Source organism: Fundulus heteroclitus, chromosome 13 (assembly GCF_011125445.2).
Source record: "Fundulus heteroclitus isolate FHET01 chromosome 13, MU-UCD_Fhet_4.1, whole genome shotgun sequence".
Taxonomy (NCBI): Eukaryota; Metazoa; Chordata; class Actinopteri; order Cyprinodontiformes; family Fundulidae; genus Fundulus; species Fundulus heteroclitus.
Window position 1 is genome coordinate 20,159,382 of NC_046373.1, and position 27,509 is coordinate 20,186,890.

At 38.2% G+C, this 27,509-nt stretch overlaps 1 protein-coding gene across 4 annotated transcripts in view; it reads left to right on the plus strand.

The window, feature by feature from the left end:
* The window catches only part of rbms3 (RNA binding motif, single stranded interacting protein), a 434,538-nt gene that overhangs the window by 97,046 nt on the left and 309,983 nt on the right, over positions 1 to 27,509 (plus strand). The gene's annotated exons all lie outside the window — the stretch shown is intronic.

Consider the following 27,509-nt stretch of genomic DNA (forward strand, 5'->3'; position numbering starts at 1 on the left):
CTGACCTCACCTGACCATGAGACACAAGCATTTCAAATGGGCACGTTGAATAGGATGGCTGGTTTTAGGCATACGGATCAGGGGAAGAGCTCTGGCATCCAAGAGGTGCACCAAAAGCTCAGAGGTGTCACTGATCTCATCAGGATACATCCTGGATGCCTTATTTGGAAGATCTTTGGGTACCTCTGGGAGGACTTGCCAGGGGGGACCCAGAAATTGCTAGAGATAAACTGGAATGTCACTGAGTAGTAAAATGTCTGGGTTTCCATCCTGGACCTGTTTCCCTTGCATCCCAGTCTCAGAAGAATATGGACTGAAGGATGTTTAAAAAAAAATCAAACTGGTATAAAGATTTGCATTTATTGTGTAGTCAGGATTAAATTACTAATAATTACTTTAAATTTTTGCTCAAGTAAACATGTTGTGTTTTCTGTGGCCCTATGTTTGCAATAGATAAGTAAAAGTTTCTGTGAAACATGGGCCTCCATTTCCATGCAGAATTTACAAACTGCTTGGCCAAATATGCATGTTGTGCCTTGCAATTTTAGATTTTGCTTCTGGAAAACTGTTTTTTAAAACTTTCCCATTTTTGTAAGATACATTTTTTACTTTCAAGCCAATTCAATTTTATTTATATAGCACCAATTCACAACACATGTAATCAAGGGACTTCACAGAGTCAAATTAAATCAAATCATACAGACATATTTGTCAAAACGTTTCCTATTTAAGGAAACCCAGCAGATTGCATTCTAATGTATGCAGTCTATATTTAATGTTGTATCCTGGGAAGCTAAGATGTAAGATGTTGGCAGCAGATGAATATTTCCTTTCACTTAATTTGGGAGAGATTGAAATTATGTCTTCTTTCTAAAAAGATTTGTATTTTCATCTAAGGTATACAACAAATGCAAGCTAATTTCTGTAGAGATATGTTTTTAAATCAAATAATAAATGTAACAAATGATGAGCATAAAAGTAAAAATGTGTGGGCCTTGGTTGAAAAAGTAGATCTGAATCTAACAGAGGAGATTATTTTATTACTTGTGCAATGTAACATATGTTTCAAACTTTTATAAGTACATTAAAGAACTTGCTTTTTCAGCATGCGTTTACCGACAGATAAGAAGGGATTTGAATTTATTGGACAGGAGAATATTTTATTTTTTTATTATTTAATCTGCCTTTCACTTGTCAGATTCCATCAAGAATAAAACTGGCTAATGATTATATAAAACCATTGACCAATGAATTGGTTCATTGCTACTTCTTCTCTCCAATCCAAAGCCTGGCTCTTATTTGACGTGTAACTGCAGAGGTAATCAGACATGTCCTCGCGTGAACAGCTAATTTCCTTAGGAACAGGCACAAGTTAAGTCAAATTAAGATCACAGTGGTGGCTGAGGGTAAAAAGAAATGGTGTCCTGCAAATACCTCTTATGCAGAAAAATTCATACTCAACCTACAGACCCTTGTAATTTCCCTTTTTGTAAGACTGACACATGTTGAAATGACTTTGTGTATTTGTAAAAGAAGTCATTGCTGCTTTCTGTTTACAATCAGTGTAAGTCTCGAACCATTTTAACCTTTGTTTTTGCCGTAGTCTGTAAATGAAGGATTGCGACTGTGTTTGACAATGGTACAAGCTATAACCAGGAATGATGGGCTTGTATTCACCGTGGCATATTTGCTGTATGAACTGTGTCCAAATGGGGGTAAAACAAATGCTAGCGCGATCTTCTTCAAGCTAATTGCATCAGTGTTGTTGTATCCTCTTTTGAAAGTTCATCCGAGATCATGAAGAATGGAGTGTGAATGTGTTCTTGCAAAAAAAAAAGAAGCAGAAGCCTTTTGGGTTATCTTGTGTTATTGTGACATGATATATGTGACTCTGCAAGGGAGGAGTTCTGAACTCGGAGCCTAACCCGCATTGCGTCTATGTGCTGCCGCAGAGTTCATCTCTCTTGATAACATATAGAGACACCTACATGTGTGCTGTAGAGGACAAAAGGAACTCTCCTTTTCTGCAGGGTTTAGATTCTTCACTAAAGAGGATTTTAACTTTGTCAACACTTTTCCACATGTTGCCCTCTGCAGTTGGTTGTTAATATCAGTAAAGATAAAATAGTGCTTTTTCACTCAACTGGTTTTCTTTAAAAACATCTATACCCAGGGAACATTAAAAACTTCTAATTTTTTTTAATGAATATAAACCCGGTAAAGTACAATACAGTGCATGCTCTGATTCCCTTTGTTTGAACATTCAAAGAGATAAAGAAAGAGCTATACAAAACAACTCATGGAACTTGAAAAACAGCATACTGAAACAAAGAACCAACAATTACTTGTAAAATGAGACCACTTAGGCAATAAATCGATACATTTTACAGGGAGGAAGAGAAGAAAGTCAGTTTCCACGTGCAAGTGTCATGAATGAAAACGTTGCATGCTAAGAAGATATTCTACCTGCTGAACTGAGTCTTAATGCAACACCTGCCAACACCTGACACCCTAAAGGTCACATAGTTTGTTGGAAGCAATATTATCATCATAATCAAATGTCTGACTGTTACGCAGATGTGCCACAAGTATTAATCTGGATAAAAGGTAAAGTGATCCTGTTTGTGAACTGACTGCTGTTCAATGGAGTAAGGTAAAATTAGTTTCCAAGTTGAAATTACCATTGGCAGACTAAACATACACTGATGTACAAATACTTAAATGCTTATCTTTTTTCCTAAAGCCAAGCTATTTACAGTAAGATAGTGTGGCGTGTAGAATTTATTTAGCTCCAATAACGACTGTTACCAGCAGCTGCTTAAAACTGATGTTTTTATTCTCCCATCTCTAGTATATATCTATTCAATGATCCAGTCCTCGACACAAATCATTGTTACTCATGTGGCCCTGTCGGGAAACACATTGACATTTCCTCTTTGTACCGGTTCCCCCCTTTAATCTTTGTCTTTTTGAGACCTGAACTTTGGAATAACTCTCTGTGTTGGGATAGGTTTAATTAGCCATAACTCACAAACAGCCTTTTATACAGCATGACAGATGATACTGTCATGTAGCTGAATGGATGGTCTGATTGCTGGCAGTGGGTGAGGGTACATCTGCTGGCTGATGGCCTCCACAACGTAACTGAGCCGAGATGAGTTATCTTCGGTTGCCCCAGGGAAGCACGATATTTGGAGAACTAAGAGGGGAAACAAAGAAATAACATGAAACGGAGAGAGTGAGGATTTCATGGACAAAACCGATTAAGATCTCCTTTTGAGCAATCCTAGTTTATATATTTTCAAGATATGTTCATCCAAGCAATTGTCCATCGAATAAAATAGTCAGGATTTTGTGAAAGTAAAGACAACAGATGCCAGTGTGCGCTGTGGATGCACGGTGCGGCTCAGGGAGCCTCACGAAGGCTTTGTGATGAAGCACGTTAGCTTACATTTTAGAGCCCGAGTCTCTTTCATCAGCCCTTGAATGAAGAGCATTGCTCATTTCCAAAATACTGCAGTGATTCATCTTTGCCACGAGCCAGAATGGGCTTTGTCTCAGTAATTAATTTAGCTCCCGGGACAGCAGTTGGAATGAGTCGTGTCTTCAAGGCCTAATTAAAATAAGATTGTCAAACATATTCTAGGTCACACAGCTCAGAATCTCAAACAAGTTGGGGGGGGGGGGGATTTTTAGGCACTGCCACCATGCCCTTGGTGGACTACTGCACTGGCTGATGGAGTGGAAGATAGGAGAGACCACAGACTGAAAAACAAATGATTTTATTTGAAAGTTTATTTCTTCAGGCAACCCTTTAAAAAAATGAGACAATAGATGTTTTGTTTAAAATAGGCTGCTTTAGTCAATATCTCAATTTACTTATGGCATAGCACCCTACGTGCCGTTTTTTCTGAGGTTGTTTGAGGTTGGTTTACTGAAATAGCTGAGTAATTGCTGGATTCCTTGCGCGGAAAATAGCCACACAGATATGTTGCCGTGCTCGGCTGAATGAAAATGTAACTGTACATGAATACCATGCGGTTTTGTGTCACTTTCTCGACAATAACAGTCAAACTGTGGCTTGAAACCCTGATATCAGCGCCGCATTCTTTTTTTTCAGAGTTGTTATTCCATTGAAGCCGCCAGACTGACAGGCAGGATCTTATCTATTCTCATAATGAGAATCATTGACTTTGGTTGTAGGCTCACATTAGCTGTGAAAGTACACACACAGACACATGCACACGCGCGCGAAGGTTCTAAACAATTAAGCGCGAGCTGTCGGGCTTAGTGCCTGGGTCCATTGTAAGCTCTCTAAACCTGTTAGACTGTGACAGACCATTAAAAGGCTGCCAAGGCTTCCTTAATTTGCTTCAACAGTGCATACAGAGGCAGAGTGACTCAAGTGCTGTCTGACTGTCTGAATGTGCATTCCTTTGACGTTCCTTCACTCAGCCCTTCACAGGAACGTCTACACATATGGTGTGACAGTACGAACACTATCAAGCCTAAATCTGTATATTGAAGTAACTACAAAAAAAGGTCCCTTTTCTGCTTATTTGGGCAAATTTATCAACATATTAAAATAGCTGCCAACACTAATATACTCGGAGTCTGAAAATTGTCATGAGCACAATGCAAACAACATTAATTAGTTTTTGCTCTGGAGCCATTTTGGATGCCAGTACCCATAATCCCTGGGAGTTTATATATTATTAAATCTCTAGTGTACCTGCTGTGCATAACTGTTTCACTGTCATCTTCCGAGATTTACTCGCGCAATTATATATTTTTTGCTACACAAGACCTAGTTGATGGTTTCATGGAAATTGCATAAAACCGTCAATGAAGTAGAAATTACACACCCAACAAATTTCACACCTCGCTCGCATTTTCACACGTTTAAATCAACAGCATAAGCTCGGTAAATTGCACCTTTCTAATGAGTGTATCACTGAGAATAAATGAAGGAAGCTAAAGCAGCCCTCTTGATTAAGAGGCTCAATTACACTACAGTAATAAGGAATTCCCTCTTTAAAGCTAATTGCCAGGCCTTTCTTTAAAATCAATCAAGCTCACATTAGACGTAATTGGTGACCTATAGAAAAACATGGCACACTCATCTTTTCTGTTTGTTTTGCTATTTTGAAATAAATCTAATCTCACAAAAATACACTTGCTTGTCCACAGCACGCACCTCCAGTGGCATTGCATATTCTTTCGAATATGCCATTTGAATATTTTTTTTTTTTAAAACGTCTTTTCAAGTCAGTCTAATCAGGTGTCAGTCAAGTCTGAAATAATTTGCCCCAAGTACAAGTGGAGTACAGCGTAAACCTCTGTGTGTGTGACGGTGTATAATAGGTGTGTACGTGTGTGGAGTGGGTCTGCGTTCTAGTTTGTCACCTGGAATTAGGAAGACGTTACAATGATAAGAGTAGTAGCCTTGCGGCACTCAGCGCCCAAGAGCAGCAAAGCAGCAAGGGGCAGCTAGACACCAGATGCACCCTTAGAGTAGCCATATGTCCAATATGGAAGCAGGTTGGCAGGGAAGCACAAGAGCGGCACCCCCCAGGCCAGAGAGGCACAAGCAGATTCGCAGGGTACCAACCCCCCCACCCACCCTCCCCACCATGCAATCCTAATACCACTTCCCCCAAAGCAGGTCACACCTGGACAGGTGCCAGCAAATTAGGCAAAGTTTGTCTGAAATAAGGTTTTAAAACATATATGTCATGATATTCACCAATTAGCATATGATTTTATGTTTTTTTTTTTACCTTTACCTCACAAAGAAATGCACTCCATAAGTAAAGCACTCCCTTGCTCTGTCTGTCCACATTGGTTCTACTGGAGGTTTCTTCCTGTTAAAGGGGAGTTTTCCTCTCCACTGTTGCTACGTGCATGCTCAGTGTGAGGGATTGCTGCAAAGTTGACAACAATGCAAGCAGTCGTCCACTGTTGCAACATGCTCATCCAGCAGGAGTGTAAGCTGCAAGCCAATGACTTCAGGCAATCTGGGTTTCCTTAGACTGAAAACTTTTTAACCAATATGTCTAGAATAACAGATTGAACTAACTCTTTAAAGTACCTTGAGATGACATAAATCAATGCTATATGTGTAAATAAACTTATTTGTAACTGATTGTCTTTGCCTAGCACCCATTTTATTCTCTCCTCTTGTCTTTCCTGACATAAACTGTATTTTATTGCTTGATTTTCAAATGATCTGCTCTTTTAAAATATTCTAATAGCTTCCTCCACAGAAAAATACAACTTTGATAAAAACACATCTATTTAGCCTATGTAAGTACAACTTTTAACCTTTTTTTTATCATGTCAGCACTGCTTGGATTTTCTGTTATGTTTTCTCTGTTTAAATTCAAACTCATCACACATATATTTTTTTAATTTATTTTTACTATAGTAAACTCAAAATTTATTTTAGTCACCTGTAAGTAATTTTGGCCTTAAGGAAATAAGCAATTAAAAAATACCCGCAGTATGATTTGAAAAAGCAGTTCAAAGCTTCATCTTCTCTGCATCCCGTCCACTAACACTGGACACAGTTAGCAGACACCGAGCACACTTCTTTGGGGGAAATGCTGCAGCTCTTTCTCTGTGAAATATCCAACAAAAACAGAGTGCAATTATTTTGTTCACCCCCAAACAGAGCACCATTAAATTTCATCAAGATCAGTTGTTTTTGTTTCACTTTCCAAACCTAAAAAACTACATTGTTCGGTTTAAAGTTCTTGAATGTCAGAGCTTAGATCAAAAGAACTTATTAAACACATGTTGTTCTTGTTGCTCATTAATGATTAGAAACCACAAACTCCCACCGTGTTAGGTCAATAAAGGCATCAACAGGTTTCATGCATGTAGATGGACTTGAATAAAATGAGATAAAGAGCATACTTTAATGCAAAAACTACTTTGACTATAAATGCATGCATTACATTTTCATCTCTAGTATTGTAACTCTTCAAGTTTTAAGGCCTTTTTGGGGCAGACTTTTTTTTTATTTAATTATGATGTTATAACACCATCTTAAAAGTTTCAGTCAAGTGGTACACGTCCTTTTTTCATGGTAAAGCTGTATTTTTATTATTTAAAAACTGTGGAGTGTTCATAAGAATGTAATAAAAGATATAGAACCAGAAATACAAAGAAACATTTTAGGCGGAAGATACCCTTACAAAGTTTTATAGATAAACACACATCGAACTCTAATGAACAAACTGAAAAACAGCTGGAATATAATCTACATGGTCTACGTGAACAATGTGCATTTTTCTTTTCATTCATAGCATATCTACAAATATGTTTTATTGTCCAAAAGAAAAAAGGGGCACACGTTTTAATGCAAGTCTCTAACTAATGCTGGTGGTAGTCAGAACAACTGTTCTTATCAGCTCTCAGGCACAGGGGGACATCACAAAAATGCTTTTCCAGGGTGTGCTTGGTCACATACTTGCTCCTCCCGTAGGATGCAGGCTTGCTGGGATCATCCTGTGGAGTACAGGGGACTGGCAAATGGTCCCCTGATGCTTTGGGTATAGCTCTAGCACATCACTATTACAAATGAGGAGGAAAAAAAAGTGTTCTTGTGCAATTTGCAGTACTTCACATATAGCCACTTCACATGTAAAATTTATACAATATTTTACACAGGCCAGTCAAACTGAGGTAAAACTAAGTGACTTATAATAATTTTATAGGCACCTTTTCTTTTTTTTGGGCCAAATGTGTGAAAACGAAAGCAACAAAGAAACTCCCAATAAAATCTAAACAAAAAAATTATCCAAATAAATACTACTACTAGAAATTTGGGTTTGACATGATCTGACCACATAACATTGTATTTATGTGCACAACGCTCCAAACTTTCTCTAATAGATAAAAAAAAAAAACACAAGAGCATAATGCATAACTGTTTTATCTAGATTTACTGTGAATTTATACATTTTACTTCATTAGTTATTGTATATAACAATTAGGTTGCTTACTCTTTAACTGGATCCAGGCTCACAATGTAATCCAGCTCCTCCTCTCTCTAGGACTGGTGGGTCTTCTTGCAATATGCCAACGTTTGTGTCAACAGACCCTAAAGAAAACTAGGAATCAGTGTCAGCCAGGAAGAGTCTGATGTGTGCATCTTTATTTTGGACAATTTTGGACATTCTGGCGGTCATCAGAGACTAACTCTGGCTCAAACTTATGCGATTGAACATCCTAAAAATCAAATGCAACACAAGTGCTTTAGAATCCATGTGTCAAAAACTCACACATCTGCACTAGCGTTTCCTATTTCCAGCCGATCAGAGCAACTCTTCTCCCAGTTGTGATGTCATCAATCCACTATTGGCAGTCTATCTTTTTTCTGTGCGCTGTTTTTAAATGTGTTTTGTGAAATCCCGCAGGGAAGAATACGATCTTCACTGCACAATTTTTTGTTTTATTGTCAGTCTGTATTTGTGAGTAAATAAAAACTCACCACCATTATCTTTAGTACTAATCCCTTTGACTGCCTTTCTACTGGATGGACACAGTCATCATGACGAAGCACATTGTTTTCAATTTTGCCTCTCCATTTCATGGGGAACCCTTGTGTATCTGACACATTCTAAAACAAATGGCTTTTTGGGGTGATGTTTCACCCGGAAGGTATTTCCTGTCGTGAGCAGAGTTTGGCTCTCTCCGTCATTAAGAATTAAAGGCCTGGGCCACAGGATTGTGAGCACCAAACCACAGGAATATCCAGAATCTGACAGCACTTCCAGGCCTTTGTATGTTTCATTTCCTATTTCGCAACAGCGTGTGGTCCATGCAAATTCCTCACTACGGTTTGCCACCAGTCTTCATTTAGCGGTGCTCTGTGTTTCATATTGGATGTTGGACACAATGGAAGATGTTAGAGACCGGATTAGGGAGGGTGCTGGCAGATATTAAAGGGATTTAAATGGGTGTCTTCTCTTGTTCGGATCATGCGGTCTGTCATATTTACATGTCATTGCTGGCTTAGGGCTATGCTTATGCTTAATGGTAAATTTGCAACATCTCATCTGTGAAATCACTCTTCAGCAAATCAGTTTGCACCTGCTGCTCTCTTTTAAGGTGATTAGTCAATGACAGGGCGGGGCAAGGGAGCATAAATCACACATCCTGCAGAGCTGTAGATGTGACCTTAATTTTAAATGTTTCCCTCCAATCACAAATGGGTTTCAGCTACACATACAGACACATTTTCACTCGTATGCATTGATATCCGTGCACAGATGGGTTTTCATACAGGGCCGCCTGAGGCTGTAGCTTTGGCTCTAAAAACCCATAACATCTGTAAAACATTACGGTTGATTATACTGGTCCTTCATTGCAATCATGCAATATGGGCATGAGCGATGGCTGAACATGAACTGTATAGGGGGGGGGGGGAAGGAGACGATGAGTCCTCCATGATTCTAATGAAACTCTGAAGCCCTCGGCTATCGAATTCACCATAATACGCAGCACATTTGCAGACAAGACATTCATATATGCTTTCAAGGAACTTCTGGTACATGTGTTTGAGTGCTTATGTCCCTTTTATATAAAGCAACACAGTGTAAATTGAGTATGGCCAACCAACCGCTGCACAGCTAGAACAAAAACACAACAATTTTGGTTTGGGTTTAAGTGTGGGCAACATGACTACAACGATGGTGTAGTTTCATCAGTTTAAGAGAGTTACAGCGTCCTTTGTACTCCCATCTGCCCAACATACAGTGAGCTAAACCAAACAGTTTAGACAGAAAGCTGATCTACAAATGGAAGAAGGGCAAAGTTTTACCTATTTATTAAAGAATAAATTAATAAGTTATTCTCGTAAACCAAGAAATGGTAAATGGCCTGAGACCGCCTAAGCACTTTACACTATATTCAGTCCCTCACCCATTCACACGCTGACGGTGGTGAGCTACATTGTAGCCACAGCTGCCCTGGGGCAGACTGAAAGAAGCGAGGCTGCCATACAATCAGTGCAACCGGGCACCACCGCCGCCAGGCAATGCAGGTGAAGTGTTTTCCTCAAGGACACGCGACCGAGAAGGTCGGAGTGGGAGTTTGAACCGGCAATCTACTATTCATCGTATAAACTCCTAAAGAAGCAAACTAAGTGCCTAAAACTACATTTGCCAAGATAAAGCAGTTTTCTGGTGCTCGGTTTTGGAACAGCATGTTTAGCTTGGTAGACTGGTGACCAGAAAGGCAGAAATAAACTTGACTTCTCACAGGGATGATAGACATCAGAGCTTCATGTATAATCCGATTTACATAGAGGTTTTGTTAAAGGTGTGGAAGCTAGGTCAAACATCTGTTTCTTAAAACAAGAAGGAAGTCCATGTATGTTGGTACAACAAGTACTCTACTTTCACTGTATAAAAAGAAACACAACCTTTATTCTCACTGTCTGACTTTAAAGAGTTGGTGATTTTTCCAGAAATGTCCCTAAGTCCTTTTCTGAAGAACTGCGGATGCACAACCGTCTTACCTTGCTCTTCCGCTCTTCGGGGGGATCGCATGAAAAAAATCTCCCAAATCCACTCTGGCCTTATTTTTTTCTACTGAGGTGTTCCTTTTCTTTTCATACAAAGAATGCGGTTCACTTATTGCTACTCTCAGGCATGTTCAAAGTATACGGAAACTTGGAAGGAACGAGCATGGACACTGCCATTATGTGAGCCCGTCAGAATGATTGGCATGTGGGACAACCAATAGATATGGCGATATCCCTGGGCTGAGTATATAATGTCTAAGGGCGAGAGCAGGAATAAAACTTTGACAAATCCACAGCAGAGATTGGTTATAATTTTTACAGGCCTGCAGCTTCCACAGGGATTGATTTTTTTTTTTTTTTTTTTTTTTTTTTTAACCTCCTTTTTGTGAATACATAATGTATCGACTACTTTCAGGATGGAAGGATGATCTTACCCAGTATTACAAAAAGTGTTTCTGAACAGGATTACCAACTACAGCTTTAAATCAGACAAAACTTTCCTGTTTTTGACCAGGATTGCCACCATTATTTCTACTTGCTATATGCCAGAATAATCAGACTTTTTTTTTTTTTCATTACTGTTTTTCTAAATTCTAATGTTTACCTAACCCAGCAACATGTTGTTGCTAACTTCATGCTTCACTGTTGAGAAGTTATTCTCTGGCTTCCAAGGTTCCCCACATTTCCTCCAAATGTCGTGATGGTCATTATGAACAAACATTTCAAATTTAGTTTCGTGAGACCACAGAAAATGTCTCTATGAATTACTATGAGTGTTTTCTAACTTTTTATTGTTGGTTATATTTGGATTAATGGCATGCTCTTACCAGCTTCAGCCAGTGTTTTCACGTGGTCTTTTGTTTTTGTTCAGTTGTTATTTTTAACACTTTTTTTTTTTTACCCAAAAACAAATTCAACTCTGGGGCAAAGAACCCGCCTCTTTGCTGAAAAGTATCATCTCTGGAAATGTCCCAGATGTTTATACTTGCATACACTTGTTTGAATGTGGCACCTTTCAAGCATCTGTAAATTATACCTAGCTGTACTATGATATCTTTGTATTTTCTCCCATATCCAAAAGGAAGAAATGTGTTTGAGGTTCTGCCTTGAAATACCTTCACAGCTGTGCCTCCAGTCATCACAGAATCTCTGAATGAGATAATCGGAAGCTTATGAGGGCATTATAACATTAATTTATCATCCAGCTCAAAGTATTTTTTAGTATAATCAGTTCAAATAAAACTCAGGATGTTTAAATGGTAATTAAAACTGAAACAAATTTAGCTTTTTTTATTGCAATTTTAGTAATCCTATGACCTAAAAAAAGTAAGATTTAGTTCAATTTAATGTCAAGGGAGAATAAAATGGTTACATGTCTTGTTATGCAGACTATGTAAATATCTGCCATCAATATGCACCATATCCTCAATATAGATTCAAATATAGAGTATTACCAGACCATTGATAAATTAATGAATTATTACATAAAAAGAGCTGCTTAGTTTTGGGGTGAGATGATTTTCAAGCCTTACTACTGAGTTGGCACCTTTCATTCTCAGAGGTTTTAGTGAGAAAAACTGAGACCTTTAAAAGTGCTTTAAAAATTTAGATTTTAAAAGCCCAGTTTGTGATGTCTCCTTTTTCACTTGACGTCTGGAGATTAGCAGAAACAATTACTTAAAGTTCCACTTACGCGTCCAATGAAACAGCTTTCAGAGTGGCTCATGTGTTACTTTTCTATCATTCTGGCTGGTAGAAGTTGGCGATGGGTGTAAGAAAAAAAAAAAGTTCACCCATTTTCCTCATATTTTTTAAACATATTTTTTCAAGTACTTTTTCAAACAGATTCTGTGGTGGACTTCGAGATACTTCTGGATCAACACAACTACTACATACTCCTAGCAATAAAATAAGGGTTTATCCCCATTAAACATATACACAAATGGGGATAAACCGTAAAACAAAAGAAAACTTTCAAAGTCCTGGTTTATTTATCGTATAAGCTTTACAACAGACCAAGCTGCAGGAATGCTTTCGATTTAATATTTCCGTGTTATTTTAAAATTCCATTGTGTGTTGTTTTGGCAGCAAAATTGCACAGCTTGAAGGAGACCTTTGATGGAGAGAGTTTGATGGTTCACTTCTCTGCTGGCTTTGTAAAGCCACATACAGAGATGGATGCATGAAGCTATTCCAAACAGTGTTATTCCTGTAAATTTGTTAAATATGGGTGAGAAGGCTGTAAAATTCCATTCTTCCAACATATAAATATGCAACTTGATGTACTCCTGCATGCAAATTCTCTTTTTGGTGTTTCAAATGGATTCCTTTGTTCCTAAACTATTCACCACATTTACGTTTGGACTGTGAAATATTGTCTGACACCCTATCTCTGTTTATCCTCGTCTAGCAGTCTGGGTAGTGTGAAAGGTGGAAGGTGGAGCTACCATGCTCCATTTAGTTGGTGCATTTTGATGACTTAAGTACTACTGGTAATTACAGAGGCGCCACAAAGGAAGTAATCTTAGAGTGCATCACCTTAAAGTCACACACTCCCTGATATCCAAATGTTACCCAGTGGAAATGCACCATAAAGTGAATGTTTTTAATCATCTGTTGTATGCTTTTTTAGTACTTCATTTCCATCTGGCACTTTTACAGTATACATATTACATGACGGTGTACAAAATAACGCAGTGTGCACCAGGAATATGTTTCCTATCATTTATAAAACATGTCAAAAATGTTTGAGCGAACAGCAAAAAAGAAAAGAAAAATGTGTTAAACTGCACGCTCAGACCATAAAGACAACGGCTGGATGGGTGACATTTTTATAGTAGTCTGTTTTTTTTGTGTGTTATTCAAATTGTACTTGCATGAGCAAAATCCCAATTTTACTTCATTGAGATTTGTCATTAGAACACACTGTTAAATAAGTATGTTATTACAATAGATACATTCATTGACTCCAACCCAATTAGTATATTTTAAAGATTAAAACGTGCACTTAGCTATAAATGTGGAGTACAGTGGACGTTCTGTTAGATCATCATTTTAGTCATATAAAATTGACAGAGCTGTAATCATTGTCACTCTGTTTAGCAGATAGACACTGTTCATAGTGATTTTTATGTAAAAATGTCCTGATACTGAGCTCAAGTCCAATAGTCCATTTACACAATGCCGGTTATGTTTGAGAACTCATTAGTTTGAAAGTACAATAAAATAACGCATCACATTTCATCAGTATTACACGGCCTGCTTTGGAATTGTATTTGTGTCGTACTTAAATCACCCACCAATAACATTCCAGATGCTGCATTTTTCCGAAGGGAGGGGGGGGGGGGTGGAATTCCTGCAACACAACCTTTTTGTTTATTTCAGAATTTGACAATGCAGAGCAGTTTGCTCCAAAACTCTGGTAAGATTAGCTGGTTTCTTCTTTGTTTTGTGGTGTGTAATTGATTATTAGGCTTGCAACGTAAGTCGCTACAGCTCCAGTAACATGTCCAGAAAAAAAAAAAAAAAACAGAAAAAAGATGCTCTGGTGCTTAATAAACATAAATCTTAGATTAAGTGTTATCAAAAACTCTGCCAGTTCTTATTTAGTGTCTATAAAAGCTTAGTTCTGCTAAAACAAAGCATCTTTTTTGAAAACAGTGAGATTTTTATGACATTCCAAGCTCTTATTTTACTGTTCTGTTTATATAAAACCACCTGCAGCAACATTTGATTATTTTATAAAAGGCCGAACAAGAGGTCACAAAGGCTAATTGACTTGTTCCCACTTAATCCCACTGATCATTGTAATGTTCGATGCTGAATGTTCATTTTATCAAAATTCTTTGAAACTGTTTTTATCCTTTGAAATGATGATTCTGTATTTAAAATATTTGTTAAGCTGAAAGCATTTTTATCAACTATAGACCTCCTTATACTAATTTGCTGAAACTCATGTTGCCCTAAAGGTTTTGAATGGTTGGTTGGTTCTGGTTGACCATGCAGACATTAGGAAAGCAGTTATCAAAACTGGAGGGAGATTAAAAAAGCTGGACCCAACTAGAGTAAACCAAGACTCAGGTTGTCCCTGTGGACTGTAGTTGCAGAAAGCATGGTTTCACATGGCACAATAAAGTCAGCTTCTGATTTGTAATAAAGCTCTGTTTTAACTCAACCTTCATCTGTGTTGAGGTGTTTAGAAACTTTTTCCTCAGAGCTTTTTCCTTGCAATAATAACTCTGTTGTGAATCTAAAGATAAGATCCGTTACACATCAAAACCTGGCACAATAGCAGCCACCACCCCCCCGTCCTGTTTGAGAGTGACCTCTGTAGGCTGACCAAAGCAGCGCTGTCCAACTGTGTCTCTCAGCCAAACACACGGTCAAGGAGAGGAACTCATGCTGCAACAATAAAGTTGGACATAACATTCACCCGATTATGTTAAGGGTCTTTTATCATAATTTTCATAAGAGGAGTTTTTGTGCCATTCATGAGGGCAACAGACATCAAACGCTCATCAGGAAATACGCCCCTGACGTCTTGTCTGTGAAACAATACTAATACGTCGATGCAACTGGATAAAATGAGCGCAAATATGTATTCCAGCTCCAGTAGCTTCTCTTATTCTGTGCTGGTTTTGTGGTGGTTCTTCTCTGGCTGTGTTGTAGCGCTGTTTGTGGTGGCAAAAGCTTTGCGTTTCTGAGGTTGAAAAATTGAAAGTAGAATTATTTGTGTTGTAGCTAATAAGTTATTTCAATCCGTTACTGTAATGTTCGAATATGACTATATAGTGGTTGGTATTACATGTGATCACTCACTATAAGCTCTAGTGAACCATTAGAATGTGTGTGTGTATATATATATATATATATATATATATATATATATATATATATATATATATATATATACCAACAAAAATTAGATCATTACTAAAAGAAGGATCATTTTCTGATGTGGTGAATTCAATAAATACTTCCTTTATAGTCCAACAGAAGGGAGATATGTCTCTGCAGTTAACCCATACATTAGGGAGCGCACAGGGAGCAACCTGTGTGGCTGCCATACAAGAGTCCCTGACCAAGAGTCTTGTTCAGGGACCCAGTGACAGACTGAGTTTCAAACCGCCAACCTTTGGGGCCTCTCTACGATACATATGCCCAGCTCTCTAACCACTGAGCCACCATTCCCCCTAACGTTACGAGTTGAAATGATCGTATGAGGAATAGTCCAAAACCCGGACTCTACTGTTTCTTTGAGTAAATTTGGAAACATTGTTTTTGGTACAAAGGCAGGTGTATATTGACAGTAACATTTCTTAGAATTGCTTATTCACAGCGAACATGAACAGTCAGTCGATAGGAGACGACCTAAAAGCATGAACAACACTAACATGACATGTTCAAGCTAAAGCTGAGTTCAAATCGTATTTATTTATTTAAAAGTTTTATTTCATTCATTGTGTTCAAACGAAACAATTAAACATAAATACGAACATTCTAAAGTCCTGAATGAAAAGGAGCAGAAAGAAGAATAATCTTAAATTATCTTAAATAATCTTAAAATTTCTTTTTCCTTTTCTGCATGTATAATCAGTGTGCCTAATCAAAGCATTATGTGAGAGTTCGACAGAAGCTAATGTCATAAGGATTTTCATTTTGCTTCAGAGAGAACGTTTCTCCCTTTTTTGAATTCATTTTTAAAGGTGAAGCCATTAAGGAAACAGCTTAAAGTCTTCTTCCATAGCGAGCCACTAAGTCTTTTTCAACAGGACTTATTTTAATTCTAACAGCATACGAAATGTCTCAAGCTCACAGCTTTCGATAGCCCTGCCAGATTCTGAAAAGGGAGGTGTTGCTGAGGTTTGCAGAGATGCCCAAATGCTCTGAAGTTATTGTGAAGCTACAGAGTGTGAAAAGTTAGGAATGCGAAGAAAGACTTTCACCATTACTAGGTTAAAAACAGGTCTACAACAGGTAATTTATAAACATCAACGTTGTCGCTGTGAATTTCATATTGGATTAGAAGGTTCCATGTTACTGCCATATTTATTCCTAATTAGCAGAAATGTAACCAGTGATCTAAAATATTTATAACAGAACCTCCGTTATGTGCTTTAAAATGACAAACTTTTTAGGCTACCTAAAGTTATCTAAAATAACTTTAGCTGATTTTAGCTTTCTTTATAATATAAGTGTAAAGTTTTTTTGTTTGATAATAGGTTGCTGGTAGACTAGCATCCCTAACTTTTATTATAGTATTATCCCTTAAAAGCACAGATTGCTGCGCCAATGAGACAGAACTATGAGCTGCAAACCCAAAACCGGGACTTGGAAGATGCTGTAAATGTATATACAGCTAAAAATCAGTGATGTGGTTGATGATTTTTGGACAGGACCTGTAAAGGTCCATTTACCTGCGAAAATGCATTACAGCAACGGTTTAAAATTGGATTATAGTATTTTTTTTCCTTTTTCCCCTGCAAAAATTTAAAGAGGTTTATCAGTAGATTAGCTCACAAGTCTTTCCAGTTCCATATTAGAAGTAGAGAAGACTTAAGACAAAGTACCTCATGAGAGCGCCAGATCAGAGGATCCATTCAGTGCATATGTCTTTCATCTTAAAAGTTTCAAATGATTTTACACATGAGCAAGACCACATTACACCCCCCCCCCCATACTGGTTTCTTTGCATGTGGTGCATGTGCATTTTAGAATACATTTTAATAGTTTATTGTTCATTTTCAGATCCTTAAACGGACTGGTTCCCCATTGTCTCTGTGTCCTTTTAGCAACACATACTCCAGCTGGATCTCTAAGGTCCACTGATCAACGTTTTGTTGTTGTTCCCAGATCAATGTCAAAACATAGCAGAGACTGGACTTTTGCAGTAGTTGCTCTGATACTGTAGAAAACACTGCAATTTCACATTTGGACCTCCTACATTGGTTCTTTTCAAAACCTTTTTGGGACCCATCTTTATTCACTGGCTTTTAAACTAATCTAAATTGATGTATTTTCTGTTGGTTTTTGATACTCTACAGGGTTTACAGTACTTTGGTCAGCTTTGGTTTTTTGAAATATGCTTTATAAATAAATCGACTTGATTACTACAATTTATGTGACAGACCACAGAAAGTAGCGTGTTTTTAGGAAGAATGCAGAAAAAAAACCTGGTGCGTATTTATATCTGGACTCTTTCAATCTGAGTCTCTTAAATAAAATCCAGTGCAGCCAGTTGGCTTAAGTAGTAGAAACAGTCCACATGTGTGTAACTTATTCACAATGTGAATCCAGCTCTTTTTGTAAAGACATCAGATGATTGTAGGAGAAGATTAAGTGCACAAACTACATCAGAAAACAAGACACTTCAGACAGACCAGGGACACAAGGTGGAGAGGTTTAAAGCTTAGTTAGGTTCTAAACAATAGCAACAGTTCACAAAGCAAGCTGTGTAGCACAACGAATAAAACCTATTCAGACGTGGCTGTCCCCTTACAATGATTGACTGGGCAATGAGAGTATTAAGTATAAAAGCAGTGAAGATGCCCATGGTAAAAATTGGAGAGCTGCAAATATTTACTACTCAGGAGTGAAAGTATATTGATAGGACACTTGGTAGCTGCTCTCCACAAATGGGTCCTTTTAGGTCGCCAACAGTGGCAGAAAGAAAGAAATTGTTAAAAGAAGTCCCATTCGGTTTTTTGCCACAAACCTTAAGGGGGGGGGGGGGGGCAACGTAAACACGTGGGAGATGTTATTGTCAGACAAGACTTTTTGGCCAACGTGCAAAGCCTTGTCTAGCTGAAAGCAACCTCTTCCTGCCTATGGCATTCAAATTGAGATACATGGTGCTTACAGCATCTTGTATGGGGATGCTTAGTTTCAAAAATAACAGAAGTTTATTGGAAGATTAATTAAAAAAAGAGAATTTAAGGGAATGTTGGAAGAAAAGCTGTTAGTGGCCGAGAAATCCAGCAGGACAAAAACCCGAAAAATGGAGTCAACGGGATGGTTTGGATGAAATCATATTCACGTTTTAGAATGGCCAAATCACAGTTAAAACCTGATTCCAATTTAGAACATTAACATTTCTGCCTACATATGGAAAAGTTTAAGAGGGCTGTATTTTCTAAAAGGCCCTGAACATACACATGGCTTCCCCGCTCAGCTTCAGACCATAAACAATTTTACATCTTCACCCGTGGCGAATCATGGCAAACTTATTTTTCTTTACAGCGTAATGGCCCCAATTACTGCACTGGTGTACGATTCTAACAATGAAATAAATGCATAAGCCACATGTCTGGTGGTTGAATATTATTCACAGTATATCTAAATCTTTCCTGTTCAATGCCCTGTTTTCTTTGTCTTCTGGGCATCATGCTTTGCATGCAAAAGATGAGACACCTAGGGAGGTTAAGACAAGAGCTGGAATAGAGTTCTGCTCCATTTACCACCCTGAAATATTCCTCTTAGAATGACACACTCTGTTTTCTCTCTTTCTCTTTACTCTTTCTGCTGTTTCTCACTCTGCTGGTCCCCTCCCTCTCACTTCTCATTTCTGTGACATGTGGTCATTTCACTTCATTCCAGGATGGCTTAGTAGTGCTTTAAAAATTTGCTGCTGTCCTCCCATCTCATTCTTCTCTGTTGCAGGAAGCCCTGGGCTTCATAGGCCTACACAGATGTGTTCCTGATGGATAACTGTTTTTTCCACTCCAATCTCCAGTTTCTTTCTGCTGTGGGAAGACCTCTTTATCGCTCGTATTGCTTCACATTTTAACTCTTCCTTTCAGTGCTTTAATACGCATAAACAGTTCCTGTGTCTTGCAATAGTATCCATGACCATGTTCCTTTTTTCCCACTTTGGTGACAACTCAAACTTCAATGTCTTTTACTGGGGTTTTATGTGATTGACCAACATAGATTACTGCATAATTATAAATTGAAAGGGAAAAATAGTGAAAATGTTTTAAAATTTCCATACAAATAAAAATGTAATTTACAAAATGTGCTGTCCTTTTATTTACAGCCCTCAGTCAATACATTAAGTACTATCTATAGATTAAATTACAGCTCAAATCATTCAGGGCAGATTTATTTTTGCTTGTTCATCTTTCATTGAGACTGAAGTATCTTGCAGACTGAAAACCTGTCTGTGTTTCCAAGTCTTGCTCCAGGTTCTGACTTTGACTCGGCCATTCTAACACATGCATGTGCTGTTCTGGACCAGTTCCTGCTGAAGAAAACCATATCAACGGCATAATGCTGCCACCACCATGTCTCACAGTGGGGATGCTGTGTTTAAGTTGTTGTGCAGTGTTGGGACATTTTTCTCATGCGATCCCCCTGAGGAGCGGTAGAGCAAGCAAGACGGTCTTGCGCAGTTATTCCAAAAGGGACTTGGGTTAAACTTCTGGAACAATCGATGACTCTACCTTTAAAGATATAAACTCCCAATCACATACATCAGACTTTACAGTTTGTGGAGCACCATGTGGTTCAGTGGAATAGCCGCCACACCATATATAGGGTCTATAGTCGTCGACGCAGCTGTCCCAGATTCAATTTCTGACCCTGGGCCGTTTGCCTCATGTCTTCCCCCACTCTCTCACTTCTTCCTGCCAAACTACTAATGAATAAGGGGCCACTCTTTCTGATATATGCGCAGGCAGACTCGAGGATATAAAAAGATATAGAAAAGGCACAAAGCTAACTTTGAAGTATTTTTAGGGCAGCGAAGAAAAGAAAAATACACACCACAGCTTGAGTTCTCTGATGAAACTTTGATTGGCTTCTTTCTTAATTTGCGCAGCGAGAGAAAATTGTGCCTCTCCTCAATCTGATGGATGGTGCTATTGTGTTATTGTTAACTCCTTTGTGAACTATTAGGAGAATCTGCCCTCTCTGGAAAAAAAGAAAATCTATTGTTTATACTCACACATTCTCTGCCTATAAAGAACTTGATACTGTGGCGATTACCTCAACATAATACACTTTATATTATTCTGGACCTAGCAGTGCTCCACCCATCACAGCAGGACTGTAGGTTATATGGACACAACTAAGTTTCATTTGCATGTTCCATGTCATGCAATGGTCCAGGAAGTCCAATTTGGGAACTCCACCCAGGCATTTTAACCTTAGCTTTCAGCACAACTTGAGCCTCCTGTGATATTCAAGTTCTCTCGTGGATATGTTGACTTGTACAGTGACACGCACACACACATGCACAGCCACCCTGGTTGTGGGCCTCATTCCCTGTAAAAAGTCATTTGTAACAACTCTGATCTTTTCCCGGAATCATGTTAACCAGGAAATGAGCCGCTTGGCATTACTTGCATATGTATTTCACATTTGTAATTGAGAACCAGTGACTGTATGCAATTAACTCTTTCAGGTCTATTGCCTGTCCCTTACTGGCCGCACTGTACGTCATTTTTACTCATGCACGTCTGGTTTCGTATTTCCTCCCCATTAGGCCTTCATTGCTCTCCTTTGTGTTGTGATAGAAGCTAATGACTCACTGGAAATCTGCCTGGTGTTTATCAAATGTCTCTGTGCGGGGCTGGTGGTCCGGAGTCAGCCTGCCTCTTTTTTTTTTCTTTTTCTTTTTTTTTACAGGGTTAGATAAGCTGCCAACACCATGCGATGACACCATCCTGTATAGAGAAATCATATTAAAGAGAAGTACCCTGCAATGATATCTTGACTATATCATCCAGCTCTTTGCGCGGTGGAAAATTATACTCTCAGAGGGGGAATGTGCTGCATTACCTCAGGCTGTCATCTGTTGGTGCACTGATAAGAAGGTATTAAGTGTATATATTGGAGATGCAGAGAACTTACATAATGCATAAATAATGTCCAGACAATGGTTTAAGACACTTTGAATGCATTGTTTTACAAAAGTACATTTTCTTTATTGCCGTTGAGTACCTAGGTTTTCATACTGACATGTGCAAGTAAGATCATGAAAGCAGAATGAAAGCTTGACAGTGAAGATTGATATTTTATAAAGAGAACTTCAGCATTCTCTGTATACTTCAGTGGGTTGTTCAGTATTAAGAACAAACTCCAGTTTAGGCTCTTTTTTTTTTTTTACTTTAAGTACAGGTACTAAAGACACGTTCACACTATTTGCCCACATTTGGATTCTAAGAGCAACAGGCAACTGTTAATTGGGCTTCAGTTCCTCATCAAATGACCATGAAGTAGTGATGGCTGTTTTGGGGTCGCACTCTAATCCGGGAAAAATCACCAGGAAGGACCAGAAGACACTCGCGCGAACAGAACAAATACTAGAAGGGTTCTCGGACGGAGTGCTGCGAGAGTTTTCATTTTTACCAGCCATGACGTCCCCCATGAATGATATGAAGCTGACTCCGCCATTTCCTGTACCAAACCAGGCAGGACTAACCAATTTTCTCTGCATACAATGTTCCCTTACAGCCCCGCCCAGGAAAGAGGTGTGGCATTGAGGTTGACATTAATAGACAAAAGGGCTAAGCATAAAAAGTCTGTTGGTCATTTCCCACAAATGTGGGATTTTTTTTTTCTTTTTAGCTTTTTAGCATTCAGGAAAGTCACAGATAAAGATAACGAGGTAGTATAGTGCTTACTGAACAATGATAATTTGAGGCTTCATGCACAATTCTGTAAATGAAGTGTCAAATCATCATCGTTCAATAAGCACTATACTACCTCATTATCTTTATCTGTGACTTTCCTGAATGCTAAAAAAAAAAAAATTAACCTTTGTTCATGGCATGTTTGTTTAATTTAATTTTTTTTTTTTTGCCTTCATTATGTAAACTGTAATGTGAACCGGAGTAGCCAAAGAGAAATTTTGCCGTGGTGACAAATACAATATTCTTGATTCTTCATAGTTACATCCTGCAGTTTGTAAACAATGATTGGTTACTGTACTTTTGCAGCTTTTCAAAATGCATTTAATCCTTTTCAAATAAGCAATGCTTCACATATGTAACATGTAATATTTTGTGTCACTCTGAACATCTTGTCTGCTTTTGGTTCTACCGCGCAAAATATTTCTCAGATTAGATGTGCACTGCAGCATCCTGCTTGAATCAAACTTGCCTTGAGATCCTAGTTTTAGCTTTCATCTGCTGGTGGTTTCAGCGCTGTGAATGCACCTCCACAGAGGGATAAACTTTGGCCATCTGTTCTCTGTCGATGTTTTCAGCTGTTAACCAAACAGTGTTGAGAAATGCTAGAGCACTGATTGAAAATAGGGTCTGAAAGACATTATTCCATACAAGCATGTTCAAGAAACAGTCATATTCAATAAATTAGAATATGCATTTCTAAGAGGCTTGTTTGTTAGATTAAAAGTACCTTTTAAAGAAAAAACAACAACCTTTAAGCCAGTATTAAACATACTTTTATTTTTATTAAGCCCCCATTTTTGCATGAAACATTTTGTTTTTATTGGTCTTATGCAATATTCTAATCCTAAATGCTGTGTTTTTATTAGCTGGAGGTGGAGAAACATCATAATTAACAGAAAATAAATGCTTTAGATCATCAGTTTGTGTTAATCTACATAGTATGTTTCCCTTGATGAATTGAATAACTAAAATAAATGACATTTTCTACACTATTCTTATTTATTGAATTTGACTGCATTCCAAGAGGTCGTAAACCTTGACCTTAACTGAGACTTCCATAAGGCTGCCAGTATTTCCAAATCCAGTATTTTGAAGCTCCAGAGGATAATTCATTCATCCTTTCTGGTATACAGAAGTTTGCTCAGGGTCAGTTTGCTCTTCTACTACTTTAATGACACGTTGAATTAGTCTCAATGAATTGTTTGGGCTCTTCAGAAGACTTGTCCACTCTGAATCCATCCCCATAAAAAAATAGACATTCAATTGGTGGAACTGGTTTACTGTCCAGTAGCTGATAGTTTATTTTAATAAGTTAAAGACGCTTAAAACCAAATGACCAAAAATGAAAATGTATCAAATGGCGAAGGGGTGACATGACCAAATGCTGCTTAAGTCCAGATCTCAGTAGTACCAGCATGACTGAATTGCAGACCTGCCTCATAGAAAATACAGTTCCCTTTTTAAATGGAGTGATGTGCTTTTTCTAATATCCTTTTATACGAAGCAGTGATTCCTAAAGTAGCTAACTTTGAGTGTTTTTCCTTCAGCGCTAGCTTCCACACCACACAGTGTTGTGTTTAGTTCTTAGGTATGTTGCATTCAATGATTGGCAAATGACAAAAATGGCAAAAAATGTATTCCATCAGTTCTTAATTTTGAAAGTTAACATTCACTGATTTGATTTGTTTCACCTGACTGCTTTGTTTTAATGGGTAAAAGATGCCCACCCCCCAAAAGTCACTTTTCATATACAGTTAAACTCAAAATTATTCATACGCTGGCATATTTAGATTTAAAGTAATGTTGATTTTACTAACATGTTTCTTCTTACTGAGTGTAATATTAATGTTTTGGATTGGCACAGCCAGATTCTCAACACAAAGAGGAGGAGCTCATCACCAAAGATAAATTGTCAAGATGCCAGTGAAAAGATGCAAAAAGCTGGTCAGGACTTCTAAGGAAGGGTAGATTGTTGTAATATCAAAGATTTCTGTCTTTGTTATTGAAAATGTTATAAATAATTTCATTGCAAAATGTTTTTTTTTTTCTTAAACATTAATACTTTTACTTTTAAATAGTTTTCTTGTCCTTTAGGATATCCCTGTCTCATTTACTATCAGAAATAGCCTTCTAGGTTTAATAAAAATAACTTAAATCTGACTCTGCTGAATAACTTTGGGATTAACTTCATGTCAGTAACAGTTTTCATATTTTGTCACATTTTTTGTAGTGTAGAGTTTATCTTCGACCTCTCTTTAGTTATGCTCCGATCAATAGGATTGTAAAGCATTTTTGGTATTTGTTGTTCAGGCATGCATTGCCAATACAACTTCTGTACAACTTTTTTTTTTTCCAAAGAATACTCGGCCTCGCTGTTCCCAAATTTCTCTCCTCTCCCCTCTCTCCTTTTTGTCCAGCTTTCCTCCCCGTTTTCCCACCACCCACATGGCGCTGTGCCGGTTCTGGCACAGCGCCATGCGTCAGAATTCCTCGCATCTGGTCATTTCTGGGAAACACCCGCAACAGGCCTGTCCAGCAGGCCGCAGGAAACAAGCCATCGTGTTTTTTTCTTTTTTTCAGAGGCTTGATGAAGGACAGTAGGCACCAAAAGGGGATGTGTCTCGTAGTAATGCTGGGATGTTCCTAACTTTCTAAGAATTAGTTTTTAAAAGGAACAATAAATTGTCGTTTTCTGTTTTTCTGTGGTTAGAGGAAAGGTTTTGCTTCTGCCAAATGTGCAGCTGTCTCAGTGGATCTACAAAGCAATGCACATCTGAGCAATGTTCATGGTTTCCAGTTCCAACTCAGAGATGAGAACAATGGCTGATAAATGTGAGATAATAAAAAAAATACCATACAAGCTTTTCCTGAAGTGTTCTCATTATGTCAAAAAGCCACCTTACCTCATTTTTTCTCATGCATCATTAAAAAAAGTGACTTCTTAACACCTTCAAGTGAATTCTGCACTCTGTTGTCTGCCGTATTTTGAAGGCTTGTGAATGACTCACACTTGCCCTCAATTTAGAAAGTGGATAAACAAGTACTAGAGGAAGACCTCAGAACAGAAGAGCAGCAGATGGGCTTCTGCTTTGATTTATGAAAGCATTAGGAAAAAATGGCTGCAGAAGAATTAGCTATTATTTCTCAGGGTTTTGCTTTCAAGTTTCTGCAGTACTGGAAAGAGCCCATTCTTTGCATGAATCGGATTCAAAATCAGAAACTTTCTGGCCCACTGTGAAATATATAGATATATCCAAAAAGAAAATGGTATATATTTTTCTCATCGATGTCAGAAAACTGCTCAAATTCAGCGCGACATGGAGGCGATCAGCTTGTGGTTCTTCTGAGGTTTTATAGGAGCCCAGATTGCTTTGATAGCTGCTTTCAGGTTATCTGCCTTGTTGGGTCTGGTGTCTCTCACTTACTCTTGACAACAGCCCGTAGATCTTCTACGGGGTTCAGGTCAGACCAGTTTGCTGTTAAAACAAGCACAGTAACACCCTGGTTATCGAAGCAGCTTTTGGTACCTTTAGCAGTGCAGGCAAGTTCTGTTGGAAAATTAAATCAGCATCTCCATGAAGCTTTTCAGCCCAAAGATGCATTAAATGCTCAAAGGTTTCCTGATAGATGGCTGTGTTGACTGTCGACTTCAAAAGACTAAGTGGACCAACACCAGCAGATGACATGGCACCCCAAATCGTAACTGACTGAGGAAAATTCACACTGGACTTCAAGCAACATGGAATATGTGCCTCTCTACTCTTCATCCAGACTCTGGGACCTTGATTTCCAAATTAAATGCAAACTTTACTTTAATCTGAATATAGAACTTTGCACCTCTCAGCACCGGTCCAGTTCTTTTTCTCCTTAGCCCCTGTATGTTGCTTGTAGCCCACGTGTAGCATTTGTTTGTGTGCTGGCTATAGTGTAAGGTGCTTTGAGTGGTCAGTTTGACTAGAAAAGTGCTATATAAATTCTGTATATTTACTGTTTTTTTTCTCTGTTCAGACAAGTGTTGTAAAAACTCTCCTCTAAAGCTCTAAAATGCTGACCTGTAAAGTAAAATGATGGCATCCGGTAATTTATGCCACACATTGTCCTTATACACCACTCAGGCATGTCATTGTGACCACTGAGATTATCTCTTCATCGTGGAACTTTGGGCAAAGGCTATATGAGGCAGAAAGTAAAAAGTTTGTCATGAAATTGGATTTATGATAGGCACAAAAAACTAGGAAGTGTGAGGATTTTTAACAAGTTAGGTAAGGGCAATACTGGGATAGCTAGACTCTTTTGGAGTGCTCCTGTTCTGCATAGGGCTGTCATGATAATCGATACATCAATGAATCACATGATTAATTTAAATAAGCACAATCATTTCTGTATACATGATTGCTTCTTTCCTCCCCCGTCTTTCCCTCTCCTCTCTCTAAGACTGGATAACAAAAGGTTTCAGTACGATGCACCGGTGTCTACTCACTACTTCCTTCTCGTTTCCTCAGTGTAGGAGGACTTAAATCTTGTGTCAGGTATAGGCACATGCTCAATGTTTAGCATGAGGTCCATGTGAGGGAGAGACAGAGAAACGCTAGTTTGAAAAAGAAAATGGAATTGGTGTCAAAGCCGAATACGACCGCTGCTGTGTGGGAGTTTTTTGGATTTAAGCCAAATGACGCCGGCCAACGACTTAATCTATCTGAGCCGTTATGTCAAGAGGATATACTTGCATTATTATGGCATTATCATATTAGTAAAAAGTCTCCAAATGACAATGTTATGGTTTATCGCGATAATTTTTAGGAAGATTTATCGTCCAGCAAAATTTATCGTGACAGGCCTAATTTTACAATGGTTATCTTAAGAAAACTGGTCAAATAAGCAACATTTTTGAACAGGAGATAGGATCATCGATGCACCTCAAGAGTCAAATTGCTAAAGAGATTTATGCTGGTTCTGGGTGAAAAGTATCAGAACACACTGCACATCAAAGTCTGTTGGGTGAAGACAAGTCAGGGTGTCATGTCTTTCCCAATGGACAGGGGCCATTGGGAAAGACATGACACCAGGAAACACTTTGGCAAAGAGTTTGAAAAGGTAATCTGAAACTTTGTTCTTGTCATCCATGTGAGTGTTACTTTGACACATACACTACAAGTCAAATGTTTGTACTCACTTTCTCATTCAGAGGTTTGTCTTTATTTTTATTACTACGCGTGGGAAAGGCAGTTAGAAAACCGCTTCAAATGACTGAAGATAATTCTATATCATTTTGAGACATAGATTTGATGTTGGTGAAGATTCTCAGTCATCCAGGTCATGGTCATTCAAAAAAAAAAAGTAAA